Consider the following 16,373-nt stretch of genomic DNA (forward strand, 5'->3'; position numbering starts at 1 on the left):
AATTAGAATAATTAGGACTAATCATTGCAATGAATTAATGAATCACCAGCCTCCCGCTGAGCACTATGGTGGGTTTAACTCCTAAAAATGCCACAGGCAATAAACATTCTGCTGCACGGCCCCTCTCCAGGGGCCACTATCTTAAGAGGAAAGCAACTTTCCCTGTTCCATACTTGGCTGATCCGGTCAATTTGGACTGTTGTTGAACTGATTTTTGGAAGATAAGATCCTGGAGGTTAGCCGGCATAACAACAGGAAACATCACAAATGCAGTCATTGCAGCTGAACCGCACACCAATGTCCTCTTCCTTGAAAAAAAGAAGAAAAAATACGAGAGTGTTCATTGTCCTTCACTCTGGTTCCTGAACTATGGGAAAGATTCTGATATTTTGGCCAACATTGCATGCTGATGTGTGGTCACATTTCATTCACCAGGAAGCAGTGGGTATACAGCACCGAGAATACGGAACTCATACCTGTGATTAAAGGGACACTGTACTAGGTATGTTCTGTAAGGTTTTCTTTTTCTATTTAATGCAGTAATCATATTAAGAGATACTTTCTTCAGATTACCAAAGAGAAAACTGAGAGTCAGATTGATTGCATATGTACCTTGCCCAAGGTTACACAGAAAGGAAATGATGGAGAGAATTCTAGTCAAGGGGGCTCTAACATCACAGCTTGTATGTGTCCACGTGTTCCTATGACTAGCTCCATCTTGTTAAGAATCAGCAGCCCACTGCATCTCTGCTGTGGGGCATTTGCCTGAAAAGTGAAGCCTCATGAGTTATGAATTGAGGCATGGAGTAAAACTCTCAAGACTCTACATTTGGAAGATTGCAGAAAACCTCCATCTGTATCAGAGTGTACCTCAATTTCTGCTCCCCCTGACTTCTGAATTCCAAAAAGACGGGACACTCCAAGTTACCGATGTTCAATCTAGAAAATCAACTCTGAAGGAACAAACCAGAAACCTCTGTTTTTTTTGTTTTTGTTTTTGTTTTTTTCCAGTTGTGTACACTTTCAGCAGTGAAATCCTGGACCGACATCTATGGATACCAATCACGTTGGAAGGCCAGTGTGGAAGAAAGAGCCTCTAGAAGCCTTCAGGTCAGTGTTGTCATTACTATGCACCTTCCAGTGCGAGCAAGTAACATACATTTGTAAGGCGGTGATAACGACATGTGGGAGGAATTGAAGGTTGACACAGATAACCTCCCTCGTGGAGACAAGCCCATGTTCTGTGATCTAGCCAACACAGGTGTGTGAAAGACAAGCTTAAAAAATATATATCTTCAAGTTCCTAATGACTTTGGGGAAATGGCATAATCACCCATCCCACTGTTTCCTCTCAAATTCCAATGATTTTGAGACCAGATGATGACACCCAAGTGTTCTTATCTTTCAGGCAAAAAGGACTAGCATTATATAAGTTTTCTCATTTAAATCCTCTAACAAAGTTATAAAGCAGGCAATATTTCTTCCCATCATGAAGAGAAAAAAAGAAAGAAAAACAGTCTTGCAGAGCTCAAGCAATGCTAAGAAGGCCACAGTCACAAGCTGTTAGAATTGGGATTCACGAGTGGCTTTAATGATAGAATTTCAGGCACTTGAAAATGACTGTGTGTATATGTAAATGTGTGTATCCTTGTCCGTGTACACTTGTGTGTACATGTGTATATAAAAATATATACTTTAAAGAATGCAATGATTTCAATGCTTTTCGAATCACACCACCTTACTCTGTCTAGATTTATGATGTCACCTCCCAGCTACCATCTCGAAATGTGACTTTTAAAACTATAATTTATAGTGAAATTTTAAGACTGTAAAGAGGCCTAGAGATCCTTCCTATTAGTCAAACTCTTCTTTATTTTTTACAGAAGCACTCAACCCCGCAGGGTGGTGCTGAATTACCCACAGTAAGACCCACAGTAAGCTAGTGGCTGAGCCAAGACTTTCATAGAATGGGCTGTGGTCCAAGCTCAGTGTTTGTCCTGTTTTTAATACACTGCCCCGTAGATGGCAAAGCATTAACTCGGGCGCGCGCGCACACACACACAGACACACACAGGTACACACACACACACACGCGCGCGCGCGAGTGAAAGAGAAGCTATTTTTCACCCCAGATTACATTTCCTTTCACTGAGTCTCCACTGATTCTTCTCCTGGACCGCCCCGGTATTCACAATATTAGCATCCTCACTGAGGGGATAAAGAAAAGATGATTAAGAACAGAAAGGGGAAGGAAATCCGGGATAACTCCCACTCGTGCTTGCTGCTTTAAATACCTACTGCATCTCTTCCACGTTCCTTGCTTATTCCCCTGTGCTCCTAGTTCAGAAAATCATTCACTGCCTGCCTATTGTGGCGCTAGCGGATCCCGCAAGCTCCCCGCAGGTGTGCCCGGCTCGGTCTCCCGGGGGGGAGGGGGACTTCACCGAAAGGGGGCGGAGGCTCCTCAGAGGAGCGTCCCCCTACCCGCTCCTCTTCTTCTGTATTCAGAAGGCAAAAAAAGAAGTCAGGGAGGAATTGTGACAATTCAGCCAAACACCGAGGCAGTCACAAAATAATAGCTGCCACAAGAAGAAGGGATGAATAGCGATTCATCACTGGTGGGCTGGGGCCGGGCGGGCGCGGAAGAGCAGCGCGGCCGGCACCGCGTCCCGCGCTCACAGCAGCCTCTTTGAGAGGCAGTGCTTTGTGTGCAGCGGGGCAGCCAGATCCACTCTAGAGGATCACAGAAATCAGAAGTATGGGCCACGGGCCCCAGGCCTATTCCCCTCTGACCCTTCCTTTGTTCCGCGTTAGGCATTTGTTTGTATTTTTGTTCTGGCCGGTAGGCGTCTGAATTGCAGCCTGGGAGGAGCAGAGTGCTGAGCCCCAGGGAAGAAAGTTCTGATAAAAGCTGCTGGTTAACTCTGGCTGGGGCTGGGGACTCAGCCTTCCCCAGTCAGGGAAAACTAGATTGCCTCCCTGGCGCTCCGGGTCCCTCTCAGTGCCGGACGGTTGGCTACCCCAGGACGAGGGGCCGACCACAGATCACGTATGGAGAGGACCTCAACGTGGGGCTTCCTTGGCCCCTAGGAGCACAGACATCCTCGGTGAAGTTACTTCTCTGCTTTGGAGTTCATTTTCTTTCTGTGTGAAATGCATATTCGGTCTAGGGAAGTAATTTTAGATATGAAACCCATCCCCCAAGAAAAATGTGTAAGAAAGCCCTGCAGTGGAACTAATACAAACTTTTTTGGAAAGCAGGCTGGGTGCAAGACAGGAAAAAAATGCAAGAGCTCTGAAAAACCCTTAAAATCAAGTCAGAAGTGAGGAACTGGTTCAGAGACTGTGAGATACTCTCTCTTCCCTCATTTTTTGTTATACTTAACCTAACATTTGGAAAACAATAATTTCATATATAACTCTTGATAACGGAAGCTGCCAATCAAAAAATAAGGCATTCTCTGACCACTGATGTAACATTTGCAACCATCGTCCTATATCCACTTAAGTCTGATATATTTTTATAGTACTTATTATTATCTGACATGACACTGTGAATTTATTTGCTTATGTGTTTATTGTATGTTTCTCTCATTAGGTATACTCTCCATGGAGATCAGAATTCTGTTTGTTATGTTCAGTTGTTATGTTTCTACCACTTTGAATAATGTCTGGCACATAAAAAAATGTTTTAAATATATGTCTGGATTTCCTGGAATTTGACTGGAGTTCTTCTTTGTCCCGTAGCTTGTATATACATATAGTCAACTTAAAGTCTGAGCAATGAGATGAGCGTGTCCTTGCCTCTCTAAAAGGTCATTTTCTTTGAGGGAAAAAATATGAGATTTTTAATTTCCAAAGAGTGCCAATTCTACACATTTTGTTGTACTAAAAGTAATCATCCTCTTCATAAAAATGTTAAAAACACAAAAGGGGAGAAAAAAACCCACAAGGGGGATCTCAGCGTACAATCTGGAAGAAGAGCTGACAAAGGCAAAGCAGCAGCAACTGGCTGGCTGGCCCAGGGTGGGCATGGCCAGGGAGCATGAAGCATCCATGGATAAACTGAGCCCAGGGGAAATGGAGCTCTGTAATCAGCAACAAAGAGCCGGCAGCCTCGGGCATAAGCCTCCTAAAAGCTTTGATTGCATCCAAAGGGAGCCTAACAATTTGGAAAAGTGTGAATTGCTGGATTATTAACACAATTGTTCAAGAAGATCTGGGTGCTCTTCAAAGATGTCTATCCCCTCCCAGGGGTGATGCTGGTCTTTCTTTGTGGAGGGGCAATGTGCACTAGAAGGAAGCTAGGCTTGTTCTAAAGCTGTGTTAAATCCCAGTTCAGTTCTAATACTCATTTGTTCTGGATACTTCTGCAAATTACCTAACCTCATCTGTAAAACAAAGCTAGGCATAGCTCCCTGGTATGAGTTTGGATAATTGGAAATAATCTTAACAAGGCATCCAGAGTATTATGATTTTCCGTCAACTATTACTATTACTATAGTTGATGTCAAATTAGGAGATATGATTTATACATTAATTTCAAACAACATAAATAGGCATTCCACATGATCACAATACAATATAAACCAAGGATGAAATGCAAACTTTGTAAAAATTGAATGTAGATGTCATTGCCCACAATATACAAGGTAGGGGAGAAAACATTTTTTCTCTATGCCTTTCCTTCTTTCCCTCTTTCCCTTTGCTTCACTTTTCATATTGACAGAAAAAGTCTTTCCCCATTTTTTTCATAATTCAATTTACAAATACTTACAGTAGTTTCAATATATGACCAATGACGTTAACATAGCCCAAATTTGTATTAAATGTATTTTAAATATTGAAAATATTTCCAAATGAAGTTTCCACTTAACATTTAATTTCAAGATGGCAGCTCAATCACAAAGTACCACACAATCCTTTGATTGTATTTTTGCTTTCTCTATTGAAGGCAATATGCCTAATGGCTAAAATCATGGGCTGTGGAAAAACCTGGAATTGTCACTTCTAACCTGCATAAATTTAGGCAAGCTAATAATCTTTAAAAATTTGGTCTAACTGTAAAATGGTTTCAATAGCCCCTATCTCTTAGAGATGCTATAAAACTGAAATGGAATAACACATATAAACCACTAATACAGAGCTTGACATATCATAAGCCTTCAGCAAATGTTCACTGCTGTTATTGTTTTCAGGATTATTGTATTATTCTTTCTTCTATTTTTGTCATTAAATACTACAAAGTAGGGGCGCCTAGTGGCACAGTGGCACAGACTTGGTTTCAGCTCAGGTAGTGATCTCAGGGTCCTGGGATTGAGCCCCATGGCATGCTCAGTGTGGAGTCCGCTTGAGCTGCTCTCTCCCTCTGCCCTCCTGCTCCTGCTCTCTCTCTCTAAAATAAATAAATCTTTTAAAAAAATACTACAAAGTAAATGCTGAATGAATGATCATATCTTTTAAAAAACTGGCAGAAAGCAAAAAATTTTATTTTTTGTACTTAAGGTAAATAATGTGGACCTTTGATTCACACCATTTGGGCAAAATACTGTTAGGTCCAAACACTATTACATTCCTCAAAGATGATCTTCAGAGAAGTAAAGCACAATGGTGTCTACATAATAATAAATGTCTGGTGTCAAGAATAACATTAATGGTGTATTTGGATTTTCCCAAACATATTAGTTCATTTTCCTGAAGATAATTATGTACTTTCCTAATGTACAAAGGCTTAGCTATTCTAATTTTTTATTTTATTTTATTTTATTTTATTTTATTTTTTTAAAGATTTTATTTATTTATTTGACAGAGAGAGACACAGCGAGAGAGGGAATACAAGCAGGGGGAATGGGAGAGGGAGAAGCAGGCTTCCCGCGGAGCAGGGAGCCCGATGTGGGGCTCGATCCCAGGACCCTGGGACCACGACCTGAGCCGAAGGCAGACGCTTAACGACTGAGCCACCCAGGCGCCCCCTATTCTAATTTTTTAGATCTCATCACGTAGCAATCATCAACCTTAAGAGGTATCTACTCAAAATACAAATTTCCCCCCCAAAAGTCAAAACTATGAATGACTTTTATGAATCAAAACATTCATAATTGGTTAAAGAAAGATCCAAAGACGTGACACAAAGTTTGGGTTGAGAGCAGAAAACCCTCCGGTGCCAAGATGTTCTCATGATCATCCTAGAATCACAGAAGTTGGAGTGAAAAATGCTCTTACCCAGGAGGTGTAAAGCACAGGGGTTATGAACATGTAGTATGGCAGCCAATAGACTTGGCTTTGGGCCCAGCTCAGCCATTTATGTACTCAGTCTGCACAGAATTACTGAATGCCATTAAGCTTCGGTTGCCTCAACCACAAAACGTCGCTAACAAAGCCAACTTCACAGGGGTGTTAGGGACATTCAATGAAAAAAAAGGAGGGTATAAAATGCTTGGCACAATAGCTAAGCTAAGACTAGAACCTTGATCTCTTTCCTGTAACATGATACTTGTTCAAAAAATGATGGGGTGAAGGTCAGAGACAGTATGGTACAGTACTTTTCAGAAAAAAAATACCACATTTATTGAAAGAAAGTTGATAGATATTTAACAAAAGCTGAATAGGAGATAAATGTTAATACTAAGTATCACAGATATCTAGCATGAATATGAGAAACCGTCCATTTCTTTTCCAAGGTCATGATCCTTTCGGTGGGTTTAGTTATTTTGTTGCTGGTGATGAGGGGTTGTTTGTTTATTTGCTTTTTTGTTGTTCTATTTTGTTCTATAAAAGGTTTTTATATCTGGAACAATAAGATTTAAGATTCACTGATTTTGCCTTTGCCTTTTAAGCTCTACTGAAGAACACTTGAAACAAATGATAGTCACAGTCCCAGAAAATATGACCATAGTTGCAAAAACAAATATCCAGATGCACTGGCAGTGGTGGCCCCATGTAGGAGTGTGAAGCCACACATTCCTTGGAAGTTTGCTCTCTGGCTTTTCTCCTCTGTCCTCTTGATGAGGGAACAGAAGGCAAGCTGAGGACAAAGCACAAGCTGACATCCCCACAAACCCCTCCTCCCTCCCCCCCCCATGGGATCTGTGTGACATTCCTCAGGCACTCCCGGCTACCCTAAAGCTAAGGGAAAGGAAAACAGCAGCCACAACGACAAAACACACAAATGGTTAACTAACAGAGATCAACTTCCAGCAAGACTGGAGTGTCCCTCAGTTTACAAATGTCTTAGTAGTTTACAAGAAAAAAAAGCATTCTTATTAATGACCGAACTTCCAGAAGGAAATTCCCAACTGTCTTAATGTTAATGCTTTACTAGAGGGAAAAACAATCTTAGCTTGACAATGGGAAGGACTCCAATATGTTGTAGGTCCTCTTTAGCATACAAAAATTCTTTTGAAAACCTCCCTTTTCCCTTACCCCCAACTCCCAAGTATATAATCAGCCACCCCTCACAACCCTGGGGCAGCAGCTCTTTCTGCCCACGGGTCCTGTCCCTGTACTTAATAAAGCCACCATTTTGCACCAAAAATGTCTCAAGAATTCTTTCCTGGTGGTCGGCTCCGGCCCTACCTACATTCCAAAACAACATCACTCTGTGCCATCTCCCCAGGACTCCAGAGGACAGAACATTGGCCACAATTCCTGATGCTGAATTGAAACTCATTCTAATTTGCTGCTTTCCCGAGCTGCCAAAAGCCATCTCACATTTGGAAGGAGGATTATCGATCCCTGGAAAATCCTTAAATCCTCTGGACCTTTTCTATCCCCCACCACCCCCACAAAGGATTGGGCATTCCATTTTTGCTTACTCTCAGGAAAAGTCTTGAAGTTATCTTCTTGGTACCACTTTCCTCAACAAAAATATTTCCGCATCAGGGAAAGCATTTCCCTTAAGAGCACAACTAGCAACAAGCAATCTCTCAGGTTGGGAAGCAAGGGCCACACCCTCCCCTGCCAATCCCTTCTGGCCCAAATAAGGCACACAAAGTATTTAATAGTTTTTGTTTTTGTTTTTCCCTCAGCATCAAGGATTTTTTTTTTACTGAAAATTATCCCCTGTGGGTTGTGGATAGAACAGATCAGGGTGGATGGGACAGGGCCGCCAACTGGTCCCTTAAAGTGCTGCAGAGCAAAACTGAGCCTACACCTCCTTGTGTTATCTTCCAAAACTCTGCTTCAGAGCTTCCCTTGCTAATTTTTGGACAAAAAAGAAACATTTCCCTAAAAGAAGCAACACTTAGTAGACACTGCTCTTTATTTTTTTTTTTTTTTTTTTTAAGATTTTATTTATTTATTTGAGAGAGAGAGAGCACATGAGAGGGGGGAGGGTCAGAGGGAGAAGCAGACTTCCTGCTGAGCAGGGAGCCCGATGCGGGACTCGATCCCGGGACTCCAGGATCATGACCTGAGCCGAAGGCAGTCGCTTAACCAACTGAGCCACCCAGGCGCCCGACACTGCTCTTTAAATCCACATTTAGGGGAGAAAGCAAAATACACATGATAAATTTACCTGACTCAGCAGGGGCACCATCTTGCTAATGAACCCAATTTGCATGACTAATGAAAATACTAAACCTCTCAGTTCCAAGCAGTTTTCTCACACATTTGCATAACTAAAATGACTCCCTAATGTGGCCCTTTTCAGGACTAAAGGAAGAAGTATTCCAAAGACAAACTCCCGTGTCCCCCAGGCAACTGCCAAATGACAGAGCTTCAACAAACATCAGAGTCCTATTGAACACTGCATCCGTTTTATTTTATCTCAAAACCAGTAGTCAGAAAAAATCTTGCTGTCCCGTAACCCCTTACTGGTACTAGATAAAGTGGCAAATCATTCAGCAGTGACTATCAAGCACTTACTGTGAATCTTAATGTCCTGTTTTCTAATCCAGGGAGAGAGATAAAAATATCTACCTGGCATAAGTTTGGCCTTGAGGGGTTCACCATCTATAAGAACAAATAAAAGAGGAACACAAATAGCAGTAATTCAAAATAGAGAACAATAGTCATAGCAGAGATTAAAAAGCAATGAATGTTCAAAGGAAAAAGAAATTACTTTGTTCAGAAAATCAAAAAATCTTCAAGAACAAGGGCATTTGAATTGGGATTTGAAGTACTGAATAGATTCACAGGCATCCTCATAGAAAAGTGGATGAATGTTCTAGGTAGAAAATCTAACATGATCAAAATTATGAAGCCTAGAAAATATATAAAATGAACAGGAGATACTGTTGGTATAAATTGGCTTGTCAGTTACTGATAACATTTTTTTTAAATAACAGAAGTAAAAAAAAAAATGTCTTATTTAAGCCACCAAATACCATTCAATTGCTTTATACAGAAATCATTTCATTTTATCTTCACCAATTCCTACTAAAGAAAGGCAGGTCTCAATATCCCTACTTTTCTGAGTGGCACTAATCACAGAGAAGTCAGGTGACTTGTCCAGAATCACAAGTTAAAGCCTTATCCTGACAATTCACTGACCTAACTCATAGAAAGTATTTGGTAGAGTGCCTGATAATGTGCAAAAGATGGTAGCAAACACCGATTTTGTTGGTGTAACTGAACCAAAGGAGAGTTCCTATGCCTGATGTTCAGCAAGCCAATGAAAACTGACAGTGAGCTTTGGCAGTGAAAGAAGATATGCTATTTATTGATGTGACACCACCCAGGAAAACCGGGAGCTAATGCTCAAAAAGGCCCGAACTCCCCCATGGCTTGTGAGGGTTTTTATGGGCAAATTTGGGGCAGGGGTCTCAGAAGAAAAGGTAGACACCTTGTATTGGGGGCCCACGAGGTCATGCTACCATGTGTTCTGATGCCACTTGGTCTAGCCCCCTGCAAGTCTTTTCCATCTCTAAGGACTTGGAATCTGAAAAATATGTTTAGTCTTTAAAGATTGCATTAGGTCTTTAAGGTAGTGCTGATTAACTACCTGTCCCATGGGTTCCTTTGATGATAAGCAAAAGCTTCTGTCTCTTGAGCCTATGCCTCCACGCCCCTTGGCAGGTCCGGTCATGTCTGGGGTCCATAACTTCTAAGGTCTTTCTTTCATCCAACTGACAAGACCGATGCCTGAATGCCGGCTTCATTAGTAGTAGCCAACCCCAGAGATCAGGAATTCAAAATTTTTCTAAAGGCTAGGCTCTTCCTATAAAGGTATGCTATTTCTAATTAAATAAATATATATTTGAATCAAATGTTAAATTCCATGACCTAATTGAAGTACTTCATCAATGTGGAGCTTCTAAATGAAATTGGTCCTGAGGGATGTGTTACAATGGAAAACGTACTTGAAATGAGTATCAGGAGTGCCTTTCTCCTTGATAAAGACTCCAACTCCACCTAGATGGAGACACAGGCAGGGAAATCATACAAGAATAAGTCGAAACCCACCTACCCAAAAGGATGTTTTCCTGGAAGGTGGGGGGATGGTTTGGAGTGGACGTGGATTGGGCTTGCCACGGGTTCCGGTTCAACCCCATATGCCACATGTGATAAGTGACTCCTTGCAACTCTCTGGGGTCAGTTTTCTCCACGGTGTCCAGAGGGATAGCTGGATCACCTCCCTTTTAGCTTTGCTATTTTCAGATCCTGTCACACATTATTGGCTCTGAGTCTGTGATTAAGGAATATGGTTTATATTAGATGTATGGTGAACAGTGCTTGCAATCAATCACCATTTTGTGAATGATGCTTACCCATTTCTGTTTTGTAGTCAGGGAGATATATGTATATATGGCATATATACATAGGGCACTGATCAAATAAAGAGCAGGATTCTAGTCCTAAGTGAGTTCTTCCAGGCTTGAACTCTCAACGATCTGCAAAAGTATGCAAATTGCTCCTCAGTTTTCCCTGAACAAGGATTAAATTAGTAGGTATTGTAAATAACACCTCACAGAGCAAAACCAGGCTGAATAAATAGCTGCATTTGGAAATAGAGACAAGAGATGATGAAATGAAATGCAGCATGAAAAAATGCTCAGAAATACAGCTGAGAAGGACATAAAACAGCACATCAGCAATGTTTATAATGCATTAAGGGAAATGAAAGGAAATCATGAGACCATTTGTGTATATTGGCCTGAAGAATGGAGATGAGTGAGTTCCTCTAGGCAGGCTCCTCCAGCATTTAGTGTCATGCAGTACAAAAAGCACAGGACCACGATTAAAGAGACATGGATGCTGGCTTACAACCTGTCCCCAACTCCTCCTTAGTGATGGCAATTCTCTCCTGGCTCATTTCTTCATCTAGAGAATCGAGAAAACCTCACCCACCTTTCAGGTTTCTATGGGAGTGTTATCCACGTAAGGATACTTTGTCATTTGTAAGTTTTGTTACCAATTTCAGTCACTAAAAGCATCACCTTATTTTATACAGAAAGCCACTCGATGCAATGTTATTGCACAAGGTAATACTCATGTTTCATATAAAGAAGGAAATTCAATGAAGTTATAGTCACAAGGTAAATATAACAAGTACAGTTTAAAGATTGCGATGAATGCCAGGCACTGTGTTCCTTTCTTCCTTCTTTAAACTTTACAATGATTCTACAAGATTGATGAATTTATTTTTATTGTACAACTGAAGAAACTCAGGCTTGAAGGAGTGGAGTCATTTAACCCAAATCAAACAGCTCTTAGAGGTGAAGATGCGATTTAAAACCAGGTGCTCCTATTCCAGGGCTTATAATAAGTATCAACCACTTTATCTAATTCAATAACCCTGTAGTAATTAAGTGTCTTACTACTTATAAGAAACTATACCAGTCTAAAAGGGCTGTGTGTACTGAGAGCAGGGGGAGGGAGACACAGGTCAGAGAAGGTTTTGTGCAAGAAGGAAGTCTCACTGACTAAGCATAGATACAAGACCCTAAGCTTGGGAACACCACACAGCACTAGAGAGCAGCTTGCAGCCAAGAGCCTGACAGCAAGTTAAAACCAAAGTCTTCAGAACACCAGAGATCAAAATCAGGGAAACCAAGTTCGGTCACCAAGACAAAGGCCACACACAAGCCATAAATTCCGAGGGAAAAATATCCTGTTGGGTAGGAGGAGCAAGATGGCAGAGGAGTAGGAGACCTAAATTTCATCTGGTCCCAGGAGTTCAGCTAGATAGGGATCAAATCATTCTGAACACCTACGAACTCAACAGGAGATCAAATAAAAGAATAGCAGCAACTCTCTGAACAGAAAAGTGACTTTCTGGAAGGTAGGACGTGCAGAGAAGTGAATCTGAGGCAATATTCGGGAAAATAGATGGCAAGGGAGGGGTACTCCATCAGCCTCTACCAGCAAGTGATAGAGAGCGGAGCACAAAATCGGAACTTTCAGAAGTCGGCTCTGCTGAGGGATGTCACTCCAGTGGCTTAGCGGGAGGTGGAACACTTGCTGGGACAGTGTGGTCTCAGGACCCTCGGGGTCACAGAAAGACCCGGGGTGCCTGAGTGTGGCAGAGCTCCCAAGTATCAGAGTCGGGAAGCCGGCTGCAGAGATGGAGATGAGGAGTGGGCTCTCAGATTGGGGTTGTGATAAACCGTGATCCATGGCACAGTCGGGTCACTACTCTTTGAGCAGGGACACAACAAGCGGCAGATCTGGGGAGACTCCCCTTCCTGCCCCAGGAGGAGCGGCGCAGGGGTGCACCGCAGGGATTGGCTAGGTTTGGAGACTCCACACAGGGTCATGTGCCAGAGATAGAAACACTTGGTCACGGGCCGGGTGAGCACTGAGTGCGGCTGGAAACCGGGGAGATGGGAGTGATTGACTGTTTTTCTCTGGGGGCGCACTGAGGAGTGGGGGCCCCAAGTTCTCGAATCCTCAGGGTCGGAGATTGGGAGGCCACCATTTCACACTCGTCCTCCAAAGCTGTACGGAAAGCTTACAGGGAACAAAAGCTCCTGAGAGCAAACCCGAGCAGATTACTTAGCCCCTACAGGGCAAGGGCGGGGCAATTCCACCTCCGGCAAAGACATTTGAGAACCATGGCAAGGGGCCCCTCCCCCAGAAGTTCAGCAAGAACAGCCAGCCAAGACCAAGTTTACTGATCAATGAGAACGGCAGAACTCCAGCGCTAGGGGAATAATGCACATAGAATCCATGGCTTTTTTACCATGATTCTTTAGTCTTTCAAAGTTAACTATTTTAATTTTCTTTTTTCTTTTTCTATTTTTTAAATTTTTCTTTTTTCCTTTTTCAACCAACATCGTATCAATTCCTTTCTTAAAAATCTTTTTTATTTTTCATTTTTAGAGTCATATTCTATCCCTTCATTGTAGTTAACCTTATTTTTGGTATACATATAAGTTGTTCTCTCTTTAAAATTTTGGAATACAGTTTCTTCTAACAGAAGAAAATATACCCTAAATCTCTAGTGTATGGTTTTGTTCTACTCTCCTGCCTGATCACATTCTCTCCTTTTTTTTTTTAATTTCTCTTCTTTCTTTTTTCAACCAACTTCTTATCAATTCCTTTTATAAAATCATTTATAATTTTCATCTTTACAGTCATATTCCATCCCTTCATCATATTTACCCTTATTTTTGTACATATATAACTTTTTCTTTCTTTAAAATTTTGGGAGGCACTTTCCTCTAACAGACAAAACACACCTAAAATCTAGTGTGTGGCACTGATCTATTCACCAGTCTGATCATATTTGATCATTTTTTTCTTTTTTTTTTCCTTTTTTCTTTTTTCTTTCTTTCCCTTTCTTTCTCCCTGGTTTTGGGTCTCTTCTGATTTGTTTAGTGTATATTTTTTCTGGGGTCATTTTTACCCTTTACCATTTCGTTCTCTAATTCATCTGTTCTCCTTTGGACAAAATGACAAGATGGAAAAACTCACCTCAAAAAAAAGAACAAGAGGCAGTACCGACTGCCAGGGACCTAATCAATATGGACATTAGTAAAATGTCAGAACTAGAGTTCAGAATGATGATTTTAAAGATACTAGCTGGGCTTGAAAAAAGCATGGAACATACTAGAGAAACCCTTTCTGGAGAAATAAAAGAACTAAAATTTAACCAAGTTGAACTCAAAAAGGCTATTAATGAGATACAATAAAAAATGGAGGCTCTAACAGCTAGGATAAATGAGGCAGAAGAGAGAATCAGTGATATACAAGACCAAATGATGGAGAATAAAGAAGCTAAGAAAAAGACAGATAAACAACTACTGGATCATGAGGATAGAATTCGAGAGATAAGTGATACCATAAGATGAAACAATGTTAGAATAATTGGGATCCCAGAAGAAGAAGAAAGAGAGAGAGGGGCAGAGGTATATTAGAGCAAATTATAGCAGAGAACTTCCCTAATTTGGGGGAGGAAACAGGCATGAAAATCCTGGAGGCACAGAGAACCCCCCTCAAAATCAATAAAAGTAGGTCAACACCCTGACATCTAATAATAAAACTTACAAGTCTCAGAGACAAAGAGAAAATCCTGAAAGTGGCTTGGGACAAGAAGTCTATAACCTACAATGGTAAAAACATTACGTTGGCAGCAGACCTATCCACAGAGACCTGGAAGGACAGAAAGGACTGGCATGATATATTCAGAGCACTAAATGAGAAAAATATGCAGCCAAGAATACTAATCGAGCTAGGCTGTCACTGAAAATAGATAAAAAGCTTCCAGGACAAACAAAAACTAAAAGAATTTGCAATCACGAAACCAGCCCTACAAGAAATATTGAAAGGGGTCCTCTAAGCAAGGATAGAACCTAAAAGTAGCATAGACCAAAAAGGAACACAGACATTATACAGTAACAGTCACCTTACAGGCAAAACAATGACACTAAATTCATATCTTTCAGTAGTTACCTTGAATGTAAATGGGCTAAATGCCCCAGTCAAAAGAACAGGGTCTCAGATTGGATAAAAAGACAAGACCCATCGATATGCTGTCTGCAAGAGACTCATTTTAGACCCAAAGACACCACCAGATTGAAAGTGAGGGGGTGGAAAACCATTTACCATGCTAATGGACACCAAAAGAAAGCTGGAGTGGCAATCCTTATATCAACAAATTAGATTTTAAGATCTAACAATTGTAAATATCTATGCCCCTAACATGGGAGCAGCCAATTATATAAGCCAATTAATAACAAAAGCAAAGAAACACATAGACAACAATACAATAATAGTGGGGGACTTTAACACCCCCCTCACTGAAATGGACGGATCATCTAAGCAAAAGATCAACAAGGAAATAAAGACTTTAAATGACACACTGGACCAAATGGACTTCACAGATATATTCAGAACATTCCATCCCAAAGCAACAGAATACACATTCTTCTCTAGTGCCCATGGAACATTCTCCAGAATCGATCACATCCTAGGTCACAAATCAGGTCTCAACTGATACTAAAAGATTGGGATCATTCCCTGACTATTTTTGGACCACAATGCTTTGAAACTAGAACTCAATCACAAGAGGAAAGTCAGAAAGAACTCAAATACATGGAGGCTAAAGAGCATCGTACTGAAGAATAAATGGGTCAACCAGGAAATTAAAGAAGAATTAAAAAAATTCATGGAAACAAATGAAAATGAAAACACAACTGTTCAAAATCTTTGGGAGGCAGCAAAGGCGGTCCTAAGAAGAAAGTATATAGCAATACAAGCCTGTCTCAAGAAACAAGAAAGGTCTCAAATACACAACCTAACCCTACACCTAAAGGAGCTGGAGAAAGAACAGCAAATAAAGCCTAAAACCAGCAGGAGAAGAGAAATAGTAAAGACCAGACCAGAAATCAATGAAACAGAAACCTAAAGAACAGTAGAACAGATCAACGAAACTAGGAGCTGGTTCTTTGAAAGAATAAATAAGATTGATAAACCCCTGGCCAGACTTATCCAAAAGAAAAGAGAAAGGACCAAATAAATAAAATCATGAATGAAAGAGGAGTGATCACAATGAACACCAAAGAAATACAAACAATTATAAGAACTTATTATAAGCAACTATATGCCTGCCACCAAATTAGATAATCTGGAAGAAATGGATGCATTCCTAGAGATGTATCAACTACCAAAACTGAACCAGGATGAAATAGAAAACCTGAACAGACCTATAACCACTAAGGAAATTGAAGCTGTAATCAAAAATCTCCCAACAAACAAGAGCCCAGGGCCAGACAGCTTCTCAGGGGAATTCTACCAAACATTTAAAGAAGAATTAATACCTATTCTTCTGAAACTGTTCCAAAAAATAGAAATGGAAGGAAAACTTCCAAACTCGTTTTATGAGGCCAACATTACCATGATCCCAAAATCAGACAAAGACCCCATTAAAAAGGAGAACTACAGAGCAATATCCCTGATGAACATGGGTGCAAAAATTCTCACCAAAATCC

At 40.9% G+C, this 16,373-nt stretch overlaps 1 pseudogene; it reads left to right on the forward strand.

Annotated features, from left to right (window-relative positions):
• Nucleotides 1-1,182: 1,182 nt before the first annotated feature.
• LOC118546093 (large ribosomal subunit protein uL11 pseudogene) overlaps nt 1,183-16,373 on the forward strand; it is an 88,294-nt pseudogene continuing 73,103 nt past the window's right edge.

Source organism: Halichoerus grypus, chromosome 4, assembly GCF_964656455.1.
Source record: "Halichoerus grypus chromosome 4, mHalGry1.hap1.1, whole genome shotgun sequence".
Lineage (NCBI taxonomy): Eukaryota > Metazoa > Chordata > Mammalia > Carnivora > Phocidae > Halichoerus > Halichoerus grypus.